Source organism: Equus quagga, chromosome 10 (genome assembly GCF_021613505.1).
Source record: "Equus quagga isolate Etosha38 chromosome 10, UCLA_HA_Equagga_1.0, whole genome shotgun sequence".
In the NCBI taxonomy this organism is placed as follows: Eukaryota; Metazoa; Chordata; class Mammalia; order Perissodactyla; family Equidae; genus Equus; species Equus quagga.
Window position 1 is genome coordinate 94,137,681 of NC_060276.1, and position 20,576 is coordinate 94,158,256.

Genomic DNA, 20,576 nt, shown 5'->3' on the forward strand with positions numbered 1-20,576 from the left:
GTAGAGGAGTAGATCTTCCTCCCCTACAGTTGGCAGTGAGGATGTGAGAAAACTTAACTGGCTGGGTGCTGCTTGTTCCAGGACCACTACGGCTGAGAGATCCTGGACCTCTGACAAGAGCTGGCAGGAATAAGAGTTCTTACCATGTCAGTCTCCCAGATCTCTGCCTGCAAGGTCCAGTGGGAGTGAGAATGGTGAGTTTTTTCCTTTTCTAAATTTCGATTAGCAGGAGAAAATATTTGTGAAGCTAGTTTCTTGGACTCAGTGACTCTGCGAAATTTGGTAGACTACTCTTTGGTTGTTTTTGATCCTTATCCTCCCAGAGATGGTCACTGTTTTCCCTTATCTCTGTCTTTTGTGTTGCTTATAGTAAAAAGGAAAAACTATAGGGCAGGATGCAGGCGTAGGCCCTATAAGCCTGTTGTCCAGGCTGGCCCTGCTGTCTGGTGACAAACTTTGCTGTGGGTTAATATGCACATGAGGTAAAAGCTGTTGGTAAGGGACATCTTGGAAGCCAAAGCTGCAAAATTGGTGGGCACAGGTCAAGCATTTAAGAGCCATTAGTGTGACCACTATCCTCAATAAGTCTCCTATGATAGGGTAAGTTGGTCATGGAACAGGATAGATGGACACTAGGTCAACCTGCCAACCTCAAGAAAGTTTCTGTGCAGTGAGGTACTCTGTAAAACAACCCAATCCCCACCCCTGAGATACATCCTTTTTAGGTATTAGTTTGGCTCCAAGAGACACAAGTCTTAGCTAAAGCTGTTAATGTGCATGTAAGATGAGGTTTTTCTTTTTGTCTTGTTCTGTGTCTTGAGAGCTTGGCTTTGTGACCAGTGAGAATATCCTCTCTGCTCTCTGCCTTTCAGAGGATGCATGTACCAGTGTGCATCTTGGCAGGCAGTTGAATAGATTTGGGTTCTCAGATGCATTCTCTTTGTCCAGTTGTGTCAACTCTCAGAGGAGTTTGTCTTAAGGGATCCCAGCCCATAAAGGACCTTTGTTGTCTCAACCTTTGTTGCTTATTAGTGCTGGAAAAATGGTGCCTGCCCAGTGTCACATATTAGAGGGTTTGTGACTGGAGATGTCCCACGTTTCCGTGGGACACTGAAGCACTACACCATCTTTATGGCCTGTACAACAAAGGCCTTTACTTTCTTAGACTATTTTGGGGAGTGAACTTCCTGGATCTTGTGAGGCTGCTTCTTTTCCACTCACTTTTGGGGATACCTCTTATGTCCATGGTTAAGCCATAAAAGGCTTATTGGTTTGGGTTTCTGTTAAGATTCTACTCATCAATGGCCAGATGATGGATCCTTTAAACTGGAAAAAACTAAATTGGAAAACTTTTTAGAGAACTCTCATCATAAACACCTGTTTTATTGGTACCTATGGAAAAACCAAATTAAAAAGAAATACAAGAAATAATGACTAGCCTTAAGAACTTAATTGAATCAGGGTCTCATCTTCCCCTCGTGGTCTTACAGAAGCTAATGAAAACATTAAGTTAATTAACAAGAGAATGGGAAGAAACTGAGGGGAGAGTTAAGGGACTCTTCTCAACAACATGGAAATTTTTGAAAGGATTTTTTAGGAAATAAGGTAAATAAAGGAAATATTGAAAGGAAGAAAAAAAAGGGAAATCAAAAAGAGAAGAATCGTGGGTATCATCCCAGTAGGATGGGAATCTTTAGACGGTTATTAAAAAATGGGATGAATAAAATGGACATTAATGGGGTTAAAACAAAGTTTTACTATAGCAGTACCTAAGGTTGGGTGGGTCAAAGGGACCCACCCCCTACTGACCTCTCAACATTAAAGGGCCCCAAACGAGTCTATTTACCCTAGTTTGGAGAAATTAAAAAATCTAGAAGGCGGAGATCACAATAAGAAATCTGACCAACAATCTCAGCAACAGGCCAGTTAAACAAGTTAAAGACTGACAAAATGGCTAGGGTCCCTTGGCTTGACCCCTTGCTAGGGAGTCAAAGCCTTTTGCACAAGAATGGGTAAAATGGCCAGAAGATGGAGAGGAGAAATTTCAGGGACTCCTTGATGCAGGAACCCCACAAACTGTGGTACCAAAACCCATTGCTGGAACCCTGACTCAGACTACAATTAGACTGGGAAAACATAGAAGTGTAAGGGTTGATAGGATTATAAGGTTGAATCTTTGAGCTAGTGTTGTATGAAGAGGTTATGTCAACTTTGCCTGAGTGTTTTATGGAAATGGATGTTATGTCTGGCTGGGAACACTTCCCCTACCCAGTACTATATGACCCAGACTTGTTGATGGAAACTATGATTGGAGGTATAAGAGTTGATGGAATTAAGATGATATTTTGTAGGAGAATTGGAGTATTTGAACAGGCTTTATATAAAGTGATTGCATATCTTTTGCCTGATTGTATTATGGGTTGTATTATGGGGATGGACATTGTGTCTCACTGGGTAGCATTTCCCCTGCCTAACATTGTAAAACAGAGAGCATGTAAATCTGCCCCTCAGGCAATGTTAATTCAACATGTTAAGGGGAGTCTGTAGGGTTGCCTGAGGTCATACAGTGTGAGATAGAAACTGGAGGCTGATATTCAGGGGCTAATAGAAAGGATAATGGAAACCTTCCCCCCAACCCCCCCGCCCCAGGTGAGTTGGTCTAGGGTTGAATTGTGCACTCAGAAAGAGCACCTTCATTAAACACTTCGTCTAGTCTCTTTTGTACGTTGTCCTGAAGTTTTAGAACATAAAAGTCTTGATTTACCTCTTTAGTTAGAAATCTCCCTGATACAAAAAAGAAAATTTAAAAAAATGTGGTTAGATAGGGGATCGGCCTTTCGATATCATTCAGGCTACAACCCAAGTATTTTAGAAATTAAAAGCAACTATCTTTGTCTTGCAAGTCACTACAAAATCAGAAATGTAAACACAGCTCATAATCACCTGAGATTGATCCTGATTAACTCAATCAGTAGAACCTAAAAAAAAAAACGAAGTATTTGGAAATTTGGCAAATAAAAAAATCTTAAATGTCCTCTCCACAAATATTAGTAGAAACATTTAGCAGGTGAACTTAACTGTTTCCAACTGATAAAACAAAATTTGGATCCAACTATTTTTGTAAACTAGTGAGTTTTGTATTATACGTGATTCATAGCAAAAATTTAATGGAAGCTATAACGTCTCTTTCTGTGTCTGCCTTTGTGTTCATGTATGTCTACATATTTATGTTGTAAATGTAAGATATTTTTCTGCCTCTAATTGGTAGGACCAAAATTAAGAGCTCTATTTAATTGGCTTAAAGTTAGCACTTATATAAATAATTTCTAAATGTAATAGAAACTAACCCAAATGTTTTCCAAGTTAACATGATATAAAATCATCTTTGGTAAATAAAAGCTTATTTAAAATTGTCAGTTTGTAACAAGATAATAATATAATACCAAAAAAATTAATAAATAATTTTGTTGCTTTGCTTCAAAGTATCAGCATGGGATATGATGCAGACATGCAGCCTTTGTTCTAGATGGGTTTATTAGTCAAATAAGCTCATGTTATCTCTGTTACAAAAAGTGTAAGCAAAAACAATAACTTAGGATGATAGCTATTTTTTTCTAATATCTCATGAAGTTTTTGTGGGTAATCGAAACATAATTGTTGGGAGCAAGTGATTTAGATAGATGTAAGTGAGATAAGAGTTTATAGATAAACTTTTTAGTAGTAATTATATTTTATAGCATGTATACTTAAAATAGCTTTCAGAATTTCTTTGGTAACTTGAAACTTTGAAGTTTTGCTAGGTTAAATTAAATGATGGAATATTCATTGAATATCTAAATCATTTTCCAATAGGATAAATACTGAAACATTAATTGCTAAACAACTCTAAGTTTACCTACTTTTGTCTTCTTATCACAGAGAAGCTAAAGATGTTCAGGTCTATTAGTAAACATGTCTTGTGTTTTATTGAAAGAGTGTACTCTGAAGTAGCGTAAGTTTCTAGAAATTATGAAAAATATTTATGTTTTCCAAGTTACAGAATGCTAGTATAAAAGACAGTTCGTAAGTTGTTTTTCTCTATGCTTTTGTAAATACTTTTCATCTTCAGAGAGATTCATGGAAAGGACTCTGACACTTACTCTAGAATACAAGTTTCTGATAAACTTTCTGATTATAAAACTGAACTGGATAAGAAATTGCACAGCTCCAGTGGAGAAACTGATGGCTTCATAAACCTGCCAACAAAAGGTCAAAATCAAAAAGTGTTTACATGGGACTAAATGAAGATGATTATAATTTTTATGACTTTTTGTTTGAAATATTGCTGATTTTTAAAATATTTTGTTTTTCCAGATGTAAAGAAACCTTTTTCTCTTAAGCTAACTATGACTTATAACAATTTGATAAATTATACCTTTGAAAGCAGAATTCAAACATTTATATTTTTCTCCCTATCTGATCCCTCCAGAGTTTGGAAACTCTTAGTGAGTATTCTTATTTTCATGGCAATATAGTTATTTGCATAAGTACAATAAGAATCTGTTTGTCTTATAGTAAGACACAACTGGAAACATTGTTTATATTACCAAGGCTTTGACTGGAAGGTCTTATTTGAGAGAGACATGCACAGACTCAGAGATTACCAGACAGCTTTAAGGAACAAAGGTTGACTTTATGGGGCAAATAAAGACCCTTGGAAATATTGGCCTGGTACTTTGCCTATAGGGCTCCCAGTAGCCTTACCAGGTAGATAAAGAAGGTAACCTCCTAGCAGGTGCAAAAATCCCTCAGGATATTTTGGAGACCTCGAGAAGAGAGGAATTTACCCGAATCTATAGGTATTGCAGGTGGAGTCTGAAGATAGGTCCTTGGCTTGGCTTTCCTGGCTTCAAGAAAGCTTTGAAGTTCAATCTGAGATTCCTCATGAAAAGTTCCAGCAAAGTAGATTTGAAAGAGCCTATATGAACAATCACTATTCTCACTGTATTTATGTAAGTAAACAGGCCAAATTTATTGAAACTAGATTTATTTTGCAGACAAATTAGTCTTAATTTGGCTATCTTTGGTAGAAATTAGGCTGATTTTAGAGAGAAAAATTGTTTCAATAGAAACTATGATACACATTTGTGGATATTAGATTCTAGTTCTGTTAATTGTCTTTGAGGTTTTTGTTTTTTACCTGTAAACTGGACTGGATCCTGAATTCTGCTAGTTTCCTTACATAGCTGAGTATAACTCTACAGACTAATGCTTCCAGTTTTTCTCCCACTTCTGATTTGGAATAATGGAGAACTGAAGCTACCTTTTTTCTTGAAGCCTGGCAAACTGAAGCTGGACAACTTGATATAACTTAAGAGAGATCATCACAATAGCCCATGTTTAGACAATCTTTGTGCCTGTTGCTGTCTAAGCCACTAAAAAAGTTTACTTGAACACCTGATGACATCATCAGAGACATTTCAAACTGCAAAAGATGTTATGACCCTGATATCTAGAAGTCTACTTGACTGGTTGCCTTCTGGGCTTAGAAACTGGCTTATAATTTGCTCCAACCATTAACCTTTGTTTTTCTTTTTGTTTCCATGAAAATGCCTCTTGTTAAATACCTGATTGCTGGCTTGCACAATATTGGCCTAACTTTGGGAGCCCACCTCCATTACTGTCTCCTGAAAGGAATTTAACTGGACTGACCTATTGTTAGGACTAAGAGACTAGTTCAGTGACATGGAACAATCTGCCAACTCAGCTTATGGACTCTGAAACTTCTTGAAGTTTCAAATGTGGAAATGTAGAGGAGCAGAATTTGCCACCCCAAAATGTGTCTCTTTGGCTTGATTATTTTTAAGAACAAAAGACTCAGGAAGAAACTTTCACCTTCCCCCTAACTGCCTAAAAGAATTTAGGATAGAAGGCCTATCCCAGGAAGGAGCCATCACCATAGATAATTATAATATAGTGTGAACTAGCTGTGATCAACAGGGAGGAACCTAGCAAGGCCCATTTGATCAAAGCCCTCTCCATGTCCCTTTGTCTCTGCAAGGCGTGAGAAACATTTGTTTACCAAACATTTGCTTTTCCATCTCCCTGTGAATTGCTTTCCTCCCCTTTGAAGTCCCAAATCACTACCCCCACATCCTCCTTTGTCTTTAGCTGAAGATGGTATTTAAGGTGGTAGCTTTGGCCAGTTTGGTGAGTTTTCCTGATTTTCTCCCATGTATACATTTTCTGAACTTTGTTTGATTTTCTTATGTTATTCTGTCTCATGTCAATTTACTTCTTAGACCAGCCAGAAGAACCTAGAAGGGTAGAGGAATATTTCTTCTCCCCCTACACTTAATTTGTGGAATTTTAAAGGGTAAAACTTCTGCAATTTGAAGCAATAAAATAAGCATATAATTTATTGTAATGAGCACTCTTTGGTAAATTGTCACTAGAAGTGTAGCCTTGTCTCATCTCCTGTATTAATTTCCTAGAGCAACCATAACAAATTACCACAAACTAGGTGACTCAAAATAACTGAAATTTATTGTCTCACAGTTCTGGAGGACAGCAGTCTGAGATCAAGGTGTCAGCAGGGTCACACTCCCTCTGAAAGCCCTGTGGGAGAATTTGTTCCTTGCCACTTCCAGTTTGTGTCAGTTGCAGGCATTTCTTGGCTTGTGTCTCTATCACTCCAGTCTCTGTCTTGTGGTCGCATTGCCTCTACCTCTTCTCTCTGTGTTTTCTCTTCTATCTCAAATATCCCTCTGACTTTCTTTTACAAGGACTCTTGTCATAGTGTTAAAAACCCACAGGGATAATTCAGGATCATCCTCTTTTCTCAAGACCTTAAATTAATTACATCTGCAGATACTCTTTTTCCAAATAAGGTAACATTCACAGATTCCAGGAATTTGAAGTGGATATATCATTTGGAGGCCCACCTTTTAACCCAGGGCATCTTCCTAGTGTGATTGTAAGAACTTTGTGAGCAGAGACTAAAAATCTTCTATTTTCTATATCAGCATCCGTTAAAATACATGATCTTGGCTGATACTTATCGACTGTCTACCCTGTTATCTTCATTGTGGCAAGTATTTTTACATATAAACACATGTAAAATTTCTGCAACACCCATGAAGGGTAGGAATGCATCTTCTCATTTTATAGATGATGGAATGGAGACTTGTAGATCTTATTACTTGTCCAAATATGCACAAATGTATGGTGACGAAGCTGGGATACCACCACAGTTATGCTTTTAGAGTGCTACAAGCTCTCTCCGCTGGAACTGAACACATGTTGATTAGAAATGGAGCCCTCCAGAGATGTGTGTCACTTGATAACATTCACATGAAAATATACATGCATTCAATTCGACAAACCAAATTTGATTTAATTGCATTTCTTGTGTCAGTTCAGACAACAAATTTAAATTCTTTTAGTGTAGCAGGTGTTAACACTAAGTTCACTATTTTCCTTAAATAAAAAATAATGAAGTAATCTCCTCACCGTAAAATAAAAATGTTAAAAAATATACAATAAGCACTGAATGTGTCACAGTGCAGTTTTCAACAGTGCACTCAAACCATATAATTCTAACAATTTTGCATATTTTTGTACCACAATTATTGTGAAAACTAAATGTAATGACAGGATTATATACACATGTCTCCTCTGGTTTTTGTTTTTAGCCTGATATAGGTTTAGAGTTGCGATATTTACTGAGATCGGGTATTGAAATACCACAACCAACCACAGTACCAGAAGTCACTTGTGACCTTGGAAAATAGTTTCTTTTCATGCCAGAAAAAAAAAAATAATGCAATAGAGCAGTTAGCTTAGAGAGGTGAGCCAGCAGTCCGAATCACATTAATCCAGTCAGGAATTAAGATGCTTTGAAGTTTATACTCTTAATCTCAGAGTGGATTACTTCATGGTTCCAGTGGAAAGTCTAGGGTCTTTTCCAGGACTCATCCTCCATGGTTGACCCTGAAATCCATTTCCATGCCTCCCCACCGCTGACTTATGAGTTAGTTAAAAGTTCCGCTGAACTTCAGCCTTCCAATTGCTACTTTCAGGATCAATAAAAACCTTAAAAAGGAAAATGTCTTAAAATGTTGCTTTCATTTCTTTAATCATGTTTCTTGAAGAAATGTGAATCAAGGAGTTTCTTCATTTATTAACCGATTAGACAATCAGTCTTCTCTCAGCAGGTGACTTATTTTTGTCTTATTTTTTTTTTATTGTGGTGAGTACACTTAAAATAAGATTTACCTTCTTAACAGCTTTTAAAGTGTATTGTTAACTATAGGCACAATGTTGTAGAGCAGATTTCTAGAATTTACTCATCTTGTATAACTGAAACTTTATGCACGTCAAACAGCAATTTCCCATTTTCCTCTCCCCTCAGCTCCTGGCAACTACCATTCCACTCTCTGCTTCTATGAATTTGACTATTTTAGACACTTCATATAAATGGAACCATGCAGAATTTTTCCTTCAGTCACTGACTTATTTCGCTTAGCATAATGATTCAGCAATCCCACTTCTGGGTATGTATCCACAAAAGCTGGGGCACCAGATATGTGTACAAGCTCTTTCAAGGGAGATACTGGTGACTTGGAATGGGCTAGAGGGGGAGGAAAGGGGTGTCCACAGACTTCCCTGGTCTCTGAGGAGGATCACAGTCAGCCTCTGGATGTGTGCTAAGTTAGAAGCCTGCCTGACCCTCAGGTAGCAGTTTTCAAAGTATGCAAATGGGGCTCTGTCAGGGAAAGACTAGGCCTTTCTGTCTTCTCCCTCTGTGCTGGGCCCTGGAAGGATAGCCATTAAGACGTTTCTTTGCTTGCTACAGTCCTGTGAGACTCATGAACGCAAGCCCCATTGGCTATCAGAGCCAGGTGATCTAGGGGTCCCTCCCTTGGGCAGCAGGCACAAAAGCTGAGGCGCCAGACGTGTGCAAGCTCCTTCCAGGAAGATATTGGCAATTTGGGGCAGGCTTGAGGGAGAAGGCAGAGGTGGTATCTGCTGGCTTCCCTGAATTCTGGGGAGAATCGCAGTCAACCCTAGATGCATCTTAAATTAGAAGCCTGACCCTCAGGCAGCAGCTTTTAAGGTATGCAAATAGACTTCTTTCAGGGAAACTGGAAGATGGGCTTTTTTGCCTTTGGAGACCAAGAGCAGCAATTTCCTGTGAGACCTTTAAGACCTGTTTCTTTGTTTGCTTGTGGGTCTTGTGGACAGAAGCCCACTTGGCTTTCAGACGTAGGTGTTTTGGGGGCCTATCCCTCAGATGGGAGTTTTCAAAGTTGGGGTGCTAGATGTGGGGTACAAACTCTTCACTCCTCAGGGATAAGCTGGGTGTTGAGAGTTCTTGTCTCCCAGTTGTGCTGGGAGTGAGTTTTATGGTCAGTGTCTCAGCTTTTCTTACCGTTTCCATGTGGGTGATGTGGGTATTTTCTCATTCACCAGATGTCTAGTAGTTGCTCCAACTAGTTTCTGGATTTCTTTCCGAGGGAATTGCTCCATCGCTAGCTGTAGATTCTGTGTGTCCATGGGAGGAGGTGATTTCAGGAGCCTTCTGTGTTATCATCTTGGACCAGAACTGTCACTGAGCAAGGACTCACCACCCAATGAGCATAAAGAGCTAATTATTTTGTCATCAGCTTTTGGGGAAAGAAATGTAACTTTATTTGCGAGATCTATCTGCAAGGAGACAGGATAGATGTGCTCTCAGATCTGTCTCCCTGATCCAGGGCTTGGGGCGAAATTCATGGGATGAAGGGCAGGGTGGTATGAAGTATGGAGGTAGATGATTAGAGGTAAGGAGAAGTGAGGTAATTGATGATCTGCACAAGTGTAGTCAAGCTTCATGTCTCTTCATAGGATGCGTGTTTACAAAATGGTGTTAGCATGGTCTGAGGGTGGAGTTTTCAACCATTTGACGTCAAAAAGGTCACTTATCAGGCATTTGAGCAGACCCATTTGATGGGTTGGTGGTCTCAACTGGCCTGAACTGGACAAGGGGTATCAGTTCCTGAAAAACTACTCTTAATTGCTTTGTTGATAAGATGGGATCGATTGAACTGGTTCTAGAGGGCCCATGGTTGCAGAACTCTGAAATTATAGTTCATTTTATTTCATAATTGCAATGCATACTGAAAAAATTTAAATTGTAATTTCTCTTTATTTTGCAAAGCCATTTTAAAATTTATAATGAAAATATAAATAAGATTATAATGTAGCTACAATCATGAGTGTTTTAAGTACAGATTTTGGACTGAATATATTTTATTTTGTATTGAAACTCTGTAGCTCAAGCTGGAACCCCTCTTGAACTTCAGACTGTTGCCTCCATCTACGTGGTGGACATTCAATTAACTGTATTACTTGTTCAGTATTTCCCAGGAAAATTTCCTTCTGTGTATTTTATCTCATTTAGTTTCTTCAAAATGCAGTCAGCCACTCAAGCCATGGCTTTCTTTCAAACTATTTTGACTGTGACCCGCATTAAGAAATCTTTTATTTTGTAACCTAGAAAACACACAGTCACACACACATTTGAAACAGGAGTATTATGAATAATATGTACCCAAACCATGTGTAGTAACCTCTATTATCTATCTTATTCAGTTTTTCCCTGTATGTCTTTTTTGGTTTGTTTCTTTGTTTTTTGGTGAGAAGGATTGGCCCTGAACTGACACCTGTTGCCAACCTTCCTCTTTTTGTTTGAGGAAGATTGTTGCTGAGCTAACATCTGTGCCAGTCTTCCTTTACTTCGTATGTGGGGCACCACCACAGCATGGCTTGATGACCGGTGCGTAGGTCCGCGCCTGGGATCCAAACTGGCAAACCCCAGGCCGCTGAAGTGGAGCATGTGAACTTAACCACTATGCTACAGGGCTGGCCCCTGTTTTTAGTTTTTGAGGAAAACTTCACATAAGTAAAATTAACCATTTAAATGTGTACATGTACCTTTAATATATGCAAAATGTTGTACAACCACCACCTCTATGAAGTTCTAAAACATTTCCATCACCCCAACAGGAAACTGTATCTATTGTGCTACACATTGTCCTGCCCCTCCATCCCCTGTCAACCACCAATCTGCTTTCTATCTCTATGGATTTATCCGTTCTGATATTTCACATAAATGCAATTGTGTGAGTGTGACCTTTTGTGTCTGTCTTCTGTTTTAAAACATTTAACTGACTGCTGCTTAGCAAATTAATTTGACAGTTCACCAATGGGCCACCCACATACCCTGTGGGCCATATATTGTACCTCCTTCCCCTTGTCACTTCCCCTTCTAAATGCAGACTTTTGCAAATGTGCATTTATCCTCCTTGTCCTATACCTCAGGAAGTTCTTGCTTCCTCTGTTTTCCTACTGTCAGTACCTTAGCTCAGGCCTTTATTATCTGTCACCTGGATTACCATACTATAATAGTTATAACTAGTGTCTGTGCCTACCCTCTCTTCTCACTGCAGTTCATTTTCCAACTATCTGTCAGGAAAATCTTTCTGGCATAGATATGTCTGAGCATGTCACTCTCCTGTTTAAAAAGTGAATGAATAAACAGACAATTCAAAGACACTTTACTTCCTTCACAGAGAAATAAAAGTGCCTTAGCATGGTACGTCATGCCCCAGCCTTTTTTCCACCCTCCTTCCAGCCACCACTGGGGGATCAGATGCCTTATTTATCTTTCTATGCCCCGAGGGGAGAAAACTGGCTTATTAGTAAGCTTTAGTCAGTAGAGGTTTGAAACCATAGATTTTCTCACACATTACAATCACTTTGCATATGTAGGAGACCAGAATTTGCTACCCCAAAATGTGTCTCTTGGCTTGATTATTTTTAGGAACAAAAGACTCAGGAAGAAACTTTGACCTTCCTCCTAACTGTCTAAAAGAATTTAAGATAGAAAGCCTGTTTTAGGAAGGACATATCACCATAGATAACTGTAGTATAATATGAACTAGGTGTGGTAGACAGGGAGGAACTTAGCAAGGCCCATTTGATCAAAGTCCTCTCCCTGTCCCATTGTCTCTACAAGGCATTGCAAACATTTGTTTACCAAACATTTGCTTTTCCATCTCCCTGTGAATTGCTTTCCTCCCATTTAAAGTCCCAAACCACTACCCCCAGCATCCTCCTTTGTCTTTAGCTCAAGATGTATTTAATGTGCTGTCTTCAGCCATTTTGGCAAGTTGCTCAGTTTTCCTGGGTTTCTCCCATGTATACTTGTTATTAAACTTTGATTTTCTTCTGTTATTCTGTCTCATGTCAATTTAATTCTTAGATCATACAGAAAAGTCTACAAGAGGAGAGCGAAATTTCTTCCTCCCCTACACATATTAATGAAATGAGACTGATGGTTATGGAGCTTAGTTCTTATTTTGATTATCATGAGCCACTGTGACTCTTTCATTATAACTGGGTGTGGATCCACTTTGGGAGAACACTCAGTGTTTTCTGCAAGTTGTATTAGAACATAAATATAAACTGATTATTGCTCATTATTCTTTTAATTGTTATGGTCTTTTTTTTCAGTTTCTTTGTAATATCTAGTACCAGGAAACCCAGTAGTGAGAGGAGATAAAGGTCAAAGTACCAATCATAAGAATACTTAGGGTAATATGTGTTGCCTAGAAGAAGGTTAGCCTGAACATCCTGTGTTTTGACTCCTTAGCTTGTCAAAAAGTTGGAGAATTTTAGAAGTTAGTTTGTAAATCTCTAAGGAAATGTGTGTAATTTTCTCAATTTATGTTTTCTTGTCACTTGAAAGCTATTTTGGTTTTACTTTTACATGGCAATTAGTTTAGATAATTAGTCAACATAAAGAGAGACAGAGAGTGAGAACAAGAGAAAGACTTTATCAGAAAGTCAATATGTCAAATCATAGATATCTGAAAAATTTACTTGCTGAAAACAAACTTATAAATGATATTAGCCCCCTACCATGTGAAGTAATTAACCTTCCTCAGCCTGAAATTTAAAAGCTGGTTATATTTGAAGAAGGCATTTAAATGGGTATTCATAAAAATTTAGAGAGGTGATCAAACTGATTTAGGAAATCATGACCAACTTCATTTTTCTCCCTTTTTAAATTTTTTTATAATAATAAGATGAGCCACATGTCATCATCACACTAAATAGAAACAGGGTAATGAATTATCTAAATATTTATATATTTTCTGTGCTATTTACTCATAACCAAATCCAAGGCATGTGTCTGCACTGTGATTTATTAGAAACAAATATAAGAGCATCAGATTTATGTCTGACTTCTCATTTTAATTAATCACAAGCTATGTTTGAAATTGATCTAGGCAAGAGAAAAAGTTGGAATCTTGGGGTTCTGAGATGAAACATAAATCACTAAGTACAGTTAAAAACCCATATCGTTTTGCACCAAATTTGCTTCTCAATGATGTTTGATTATTTTCCCTCACAGTAGCATAGAAACCTAGTTTGATGGTATTTCATTAATATTTTTTTATTGTATCACCTGTGAGAACATTTAGGAAATTGGCTTTCTGTATGATGCACCAAGTAGATACTTATTAAAAAAAGAGGTAATTTTTAATTTGTTCTATTTAGTACAATTAATAAAATTTGGGTTATTTTCATTGAAATTTTCAGTAGAATATGTATGTTCCTAGTGAAGAACAAATTCATGATTTACAGAGAGTCGTTAAATGTTCAATCTACATTCATAACACTAAGGTATAGTGTTCTCTTTATTATGAGGTGAATCACTATATACATATATTTTGTATAATAATCAGGAAAATAGTCCTTTATTTGAATTACACAATTTGAATAGAGGAACTGATTTCTGCTCAGTGCATAATGCTAATTTTCCTTTGTCAGAAGAACAGAATGTTGCAAAATTAACAATATACATGTGGTGATAATTCCCTTATTTTTGTTTTGAGTTTGACACCTCCATATTTTAATCTTGATCATTGTGGGATGTGAGCAAGAGACAGTAAAAAGAGAGAGAAGCAAAACTGTGCGTATGTAAAATTATTTTATGATATTGTAGTTCAAGCTTATGGAAAAATAATACAGGATGAGAATTTCGTCATTGTACATCAAAAGGCATTAGAAATTATGATTTATTGAAAATTATGAATCTTTTTCACTCTTCTTTGCTTTGATTTTAAATACCAGACATATTTTTGCCATTTACTTATCTTTAGTTTGGATCTTGTTAATGTTATGGATGAAAACTTCATATATTTATTACTCTTTTTTATTATTTCTAGACTTAGCTTCTTTGGCTGAATGTAATGGTTATACACATATGGGTAAATACTGGTCTTGAAACTGATATTCTTTTTAATATACAATATGGAATAATATTTGATCTCAAAAATAGAGAATCAGGGATTACTTAATTTAGCAAAATATTATTTGTTCATACATGATTATTTTTATTTTAAAACTCATAAAAGTCACCAAGTTTATAGATTTATCATTGAGAAAGCAAGTTACCTAGATTTATTTTTTCTCTCAGATATGCCACTCAGATCATTCTCTTGTTTAGTCCTATACCTGAAATCTTAGAATTATGAGAAATCAACAGTAATCCTGAAAATTTTGTCTTGGATGTTAACAGAAGATTACTAGTAAGTAGGTTAAAAAAGCCAAGTAACTTGTTGCTACTAGAATATTTAACACTTATAATGTTGGCTCACCCTGGAGTATTATCATTTGAATTATTAACAAGTTTGCAAATTCCTAAAATTTAAAAATAATTTGAATTTTCTCTTATATATTTCTCCTCCCACATGTAACGTGACATAGAAAATGTTGAAAGTGTATATGGTAGTCATGATCATTATAGCTGAGTTCCAAATAAACTGGATGTATTTTATTTCTGACCATATTAGTAATCAATTTTTGTAATAATGTCTCAGTAATTTGATTTTGACTCCATGGTCATTCTATGTTTCCAGAGCCCCAAGAGGCCAGTTCTTTTCTAGCCTTTCCTGAGTTCCTACCCACCACCCTCTCCCCAACTTCCAGACAGTGCTGGCAGGTCTGCCCCTCTCTCCTCCTTTCTCTGCCTCATTTTCTCATTCCTTGGTCCTTGGCAGAGACTAGAACCAGTCAATGGGCCTCAGTCACTTTCTCCTCCCCCAAGTAACAAAACAGGATCTAAAGGTTTAGCAGAACTATCTATGTATCCAAAGCATATGATACCGAATATTTGCAGTGAAGGTTCAAAACCACATACTTTAGAGTAAATATCAGTGATGATTATAATAGAATATTTTCATCAGAAGCCCTTGCAGTAAATTGTAAAGTCCTATTAAGTAAATGTGGTACTTAAATAAAGGCTTTTATCATTTTTCCATTTAATGACTTTAACAAATCTCTAATCTAATTTATTTATATCTTCTCAATACTTGACTCTTGTCAATGCCAACAAATAATACCATGATATGAAATTAGTTCTCAATTACCATATCATGTGAAATTAGAAATCACCAAACATTATATTGCTAAAACTGGTGTATTTATTTCCGTCATAGAAAAATTATATTGAGCGTACACACATGCAGGTATCTCAACACTATGTTTTCCTAAATTACTTGGAGCATAATATTTAGGACATACTTTACTTATAACTAAAATTCATCATTAGAGAGCAGTGTTGCGATATCCTTTATGTTAGTACTTTTAGAGAAGAGTCAAATCTGTGGTCCAAGGGAAAAGGAATGCAACGTATAGCAGATGGCACTTTACACTAGATAATTAAGAATATGGACTCTGTTTTAGCATTTCCAGTCATGGCTTGCTTGTCTGTTCTTTCTTTTATACATTAATCAAACACTGTTGAACACATAATACATGCAGTGTACTCCAATATTAGGAAATAACTTAAAAAGGTATAGATGATAAAAATGCTACTATATTTTATAGAACAGATTGGGGGATATTGACATTAATAGTAGTGGTAATAAAAAGAAAAAATATATAATTATATTTAACTTTACTCTTTATGTTTAACTTTATGCTTTCATTGCATAGTATTCATGTTTACATAAGAAAATATTTTAAAATATTGATGATTATTCAAAGATTTAAATAAGTAACCATGGACTACTTATCAAGGCAAATATAAGAAAAACTTGTTTCTTGCCAACTTTTTTTTCAGTCATTTTATTGAGGTCATAGTGGTTTATAACATGGTGTGATTTCATGGGTACATTATTATTTGTCAGTTTCTTTATATACTGCATTGTGTTCACCACCAATAGTCTAATTTTTGTCCGTCACCATACATATGAGCCCCTTAACCCATTTTGCCCACCTCCCAACCCCCTTCCCTCTGGTAACCACTAATCTGTTCTCCTTATCTGTATGTTTATCTTGCACATATGAGTTAAATCATGCAGTGTTTGTCTTTCTCTGTCTGGCTTACTTTGCTTAACATCATACCCTCAAGGCCCATCCGTGTTGTTGCAAATGGAACAATTTTGTCTTTTCTTATGGCTGAGTAGTATTCCATTGTATACATATAACACATCTTCTTTATCCATTCATCAGTTGATGGGCACTTGGATTCCTTCCAAATCTTGGCTATTGTGAATAATGCTGCAATGAACATAGGGGCGTATAAATCTCTTTGAATTGTTGATTTCAAGTTCTTTGGATAAATACCCAGTAGTGGAATACCTGGATTGTATGGTATTTCTATTTTTAATTATTTTGAGACCTCTCCATACTGTTTTCCATAGTGGCTGCACCAGTTTGCATTCCCACCAGCAGTGTATGAGGGCTCCCTTTTCTCCACATCCTCTCTAACATTTGTATTTTTTGTCTTGTTCATTATAGCCATTCTTACAGGTATAAGGTGATATCTCGTTGTAGTTTTGATTTGCATTTCCCTAGTGATTAGTGATATTGAACATCTTTTCATGTGCCTGTTGGCCATCTGTATATCTTCTTTGGAAAAATGTCTGTTCATATCCCCTGCCCGGTTTTTGATCCAGTTGTTTGTTTTTTTGTTTTCGAGTTGTATGAGTTCTTTATATATTTTAGAAATTAACCCTTGTCAGATTTTGGATTTGCAGATATTTTCTCCAGTTGGTGGGTTGTCTTTTTGTTTTGTTCCTGGTTTCCTTTGCCTTGCAGAAGCTTTTTAGTCTGATATAGTCCCATTTGTTTATTTTTAATTTTGTTTTCCTTGCCTAAGTAGACATGGTATTCAAAAAGATGCTGCTGAGACTGATGTCAAAGAGTGTACTGCCTATATTTTCTTCTAGGACTTTTATGGTTTCAGGTCTTACATTCAAGTCTTTAATCCGTTTTGAGTTAATTTTATGTGTGCTGTAAGATAATGATCTACTTTCATTCTTTTGCATGTGACTGTCCAGTTTCCCAGCACCATTTACTGAATAGACTTTCCTTTCTCTGTTGTACATTCTTGGCTCCTTTGTCAAAGATGAGTTGTCCATATACGTGTGGTTTTATTTCTGGGCTTTCAATTCTGTTCCATTGATCTGTGTGTCTGTCTTTTGTGCCAGTACCATGCTGTTTTGATTACTTTAGCTTTGTAGTATATTTTTAAGTCAAGGATTGTGATGCCTCCGGCTTCATTCTTTTTTCTCAGGATTCCTTTGGCTATTCGGCATCTTTTGTTGTTCCATATAAATTTTAGGATTCTTTGTTCTATTTCCGTGAAGAATGTCATTGGGATTCTGATTAGGATTGCATTGAATCTGTAGATTGCTTTAGGTAATATGGACATTTTAACTATGTTTATTCTTCCAATCCATGAGCATGGAATATCTTTCCATTTTTTTATGTGTTCTTCAGTTTCTTTCAATAATGTCTTATCATTTTCAGTGTATAGGTCTTTCACCTCCTTGGTTAAATTTATTCCGCGATATTTGATTCTTTTTGTTGTGATTGTAAATGGGATTGTAGTCTTTTCTCTTTTTTTTTTGCTGAGGAAGATTCACCCTGAACTAACATCTGTTGCCAGTTTTCCTCTTTTTTTCCTTTTATGTGAGCCACCACCACAGCATGACCACTAACAGACAAGTGGTGTGGGTCCCTGCCTGAACTGAACCAGGGCCACTGAAGCAGAGTGTGCCAAACTTAAACACAAGGCCACTGGATTGTATTCTTTTCTTTTCTTTTCTTTTTTGGTGAGGAAGATTGGCCCTGAGCTAACACCTGTGCCAATCTTCCTTTATTTTGTATGTGACACGACCACAGAATGGCTTGGTGAGTGGTGTATAGGTCCACACCTGGGATCTGAACCTGTTAACCTCGGGCAACTGAAACAGAGTGTGCAAACTTAACCACCACATCACCAGGTCAGCCCCTGGTTAGTATTCTTAACTTCTCTTTGTGCTGGTTTGTTATTAGTGTATTGAAATGCAACTGAGTTTTGTGAGTTGATTTTGTACCCTGCAACTTTGCTGTAGTTTTTGATTATTTCTAATAGTTTTCTAATGGATTCTTTAGGGTTTTATATATATAGAATCATGTCATCCGCAAACAGCGAGAGTTTCATTTCTTCCTTTCCAATTTTGATACCTTTTAATTCTTTTTCTTGCCTACTTGCTCTGGCCAAAACCTCCAGTACTATTTTGAATAGGAGTGGCGAGAGTGGGCATCCTTGTCTTGTTCCTGTTCTCAGAGGGGTGGCTTTCAGTTTTTCACCATTAAGTATAATGTGGGATGTGAGTTTATCATATATGTCCTTTATTATGTTGAGGTACTTTCCTTCTTTACCCATTTTATTAAGAGTCTTTATCATAAATGGCTGTTGGATCTTGTGAAATGCATTCTCTGCATCTATTGAGATGATCATGTGATTTTTATTCCTCATTTTGTTAATGTGGTCTATCACATTGATTGATTTGCAGGTATTGAACCATCCCTCTATCCCTTGTATAAATTGCAATTGATTGTGGTGTATGATCCTTTTAATGTATTGCTGTATTTGGTCTGCCAATATTTTGTTGAGGATTTTTGCATCTATGTTCATCAACCATGTTGGCCTGTAATTTTCCTTCTTTGTTGTTGTCCTTGTCTGGTTTTGGTACCAGGGTAATGTTGACCTCATAGAATGAGTTAGGAAGCATTCTGTCTTCTTCAATTTTTTGGAATAGTTTGAGAAGGATAGGTATTAAATCTTTGAATGTTTGGTAGAATTTTCCAGAGAAGCCATCTGGTCCTGAACTTTTGTTTTTTGGGAGGTTTTTGATTTGTTTCAATCTCTTTACTTGTAATTGGTCTATTCAGATTCTCTATTTCTTTTTGATTCAGTTTTGTGAGGTTGTGTGAGTCTAAGAATTTATCCATTTCTTCTAGGCTATCAAATTTGTTGGCATATAGTTTTTTGTAGTATTCTCTTATAATCTTTTGTATTTCTGTGGTATGCATTGTAATTTCTCCTCTTTCATTTTTAATTTTATTTATTTGAACCTTTTGTCTTTTTTCCTTGGTGAGTCTGGCTAAGGTTTTGTCAATTTTGTTTATCTTCTCAAAGAACCAGGTCTTAGTTTCATTGATTCTTTCTACTGTTTTTTTAGTCTCTATTTCATTTATTTCTCCTCTAATTTTTATTATTTCCCTCCTCCTGCTGACTTTGGACTTTGTTCTTTTTCTTGTTCTCTTAGGTGTAGCTTAAGATTACTTATTTGAGATTTTTCTTGTTTCTTGAGGTCGGCATGTATTGTTATGAATTTCCCTCTTAGACCCATGTTGCTGTATCCCATAAGAGTTGGTATGTTGTATTTTCATTTTCATTTGTCTCCAGGTATTTTTTTATTTTTCCTTTGATTTCTTCATTGATTCAGTCATTGTTCAGTAGCATGTGGTTTAGTCTCCACACATTTCTCAATTTCCCAGCTTTTTTCTTCTAGTTTATTTCTAGTTTCATAGCACTGTGGTCAGAAAAGGTGCTTGATATGATTTGAATCTTATGAAATTTATTGAGGCTTGCCTTGTTTCCCAACGTATGGTCTGTCTTTGACAATGGTCCATGTACACTTGAGAAGAACGTATATTCTGCTGTTTTTGGATGGAATGTTGTATGTATATCTATTAAGTCCATCTGATCAAGTGTTTCATTTAACTGCACTATTTCCTTGTTGAATTTCTGTCTGGATGACAGACAAGGGGGGTGTTGAGGTCCCCTAGTATTATTGTATTACTGTTAATTTCTCCCTTTAGGTCTGTTAATAGTTGGTGTATATATATTCATAAGTGTTATGTCCTCTTGGTGGAATGTCTGTTTTATCATTATATACTACCCCTCTTTGTCTCTCATTGTCTTTTTTATTATGAAGTCTGCTTTGTCTGGTATCACTATGGCAACACCTGCTTTCTTTTTCTTCCATTTGCTTGGAGTAATGTCTTCCATCCCTTCACCCTGAGCCTGTTTGTCTTTAGATCTGAGATACGTTTCCCGGAGGTAGCACATTGTTGGGTCTTGTTTTTTAATCCACCCAGCCACTCTGTGTCTTTTGATTGGAGAATTCAATCCATTTACATTTAGAGTGATTATTGATATATGAGGGCTTAATACTGCCATTTTATCTCTTGTTTTCCAGTTG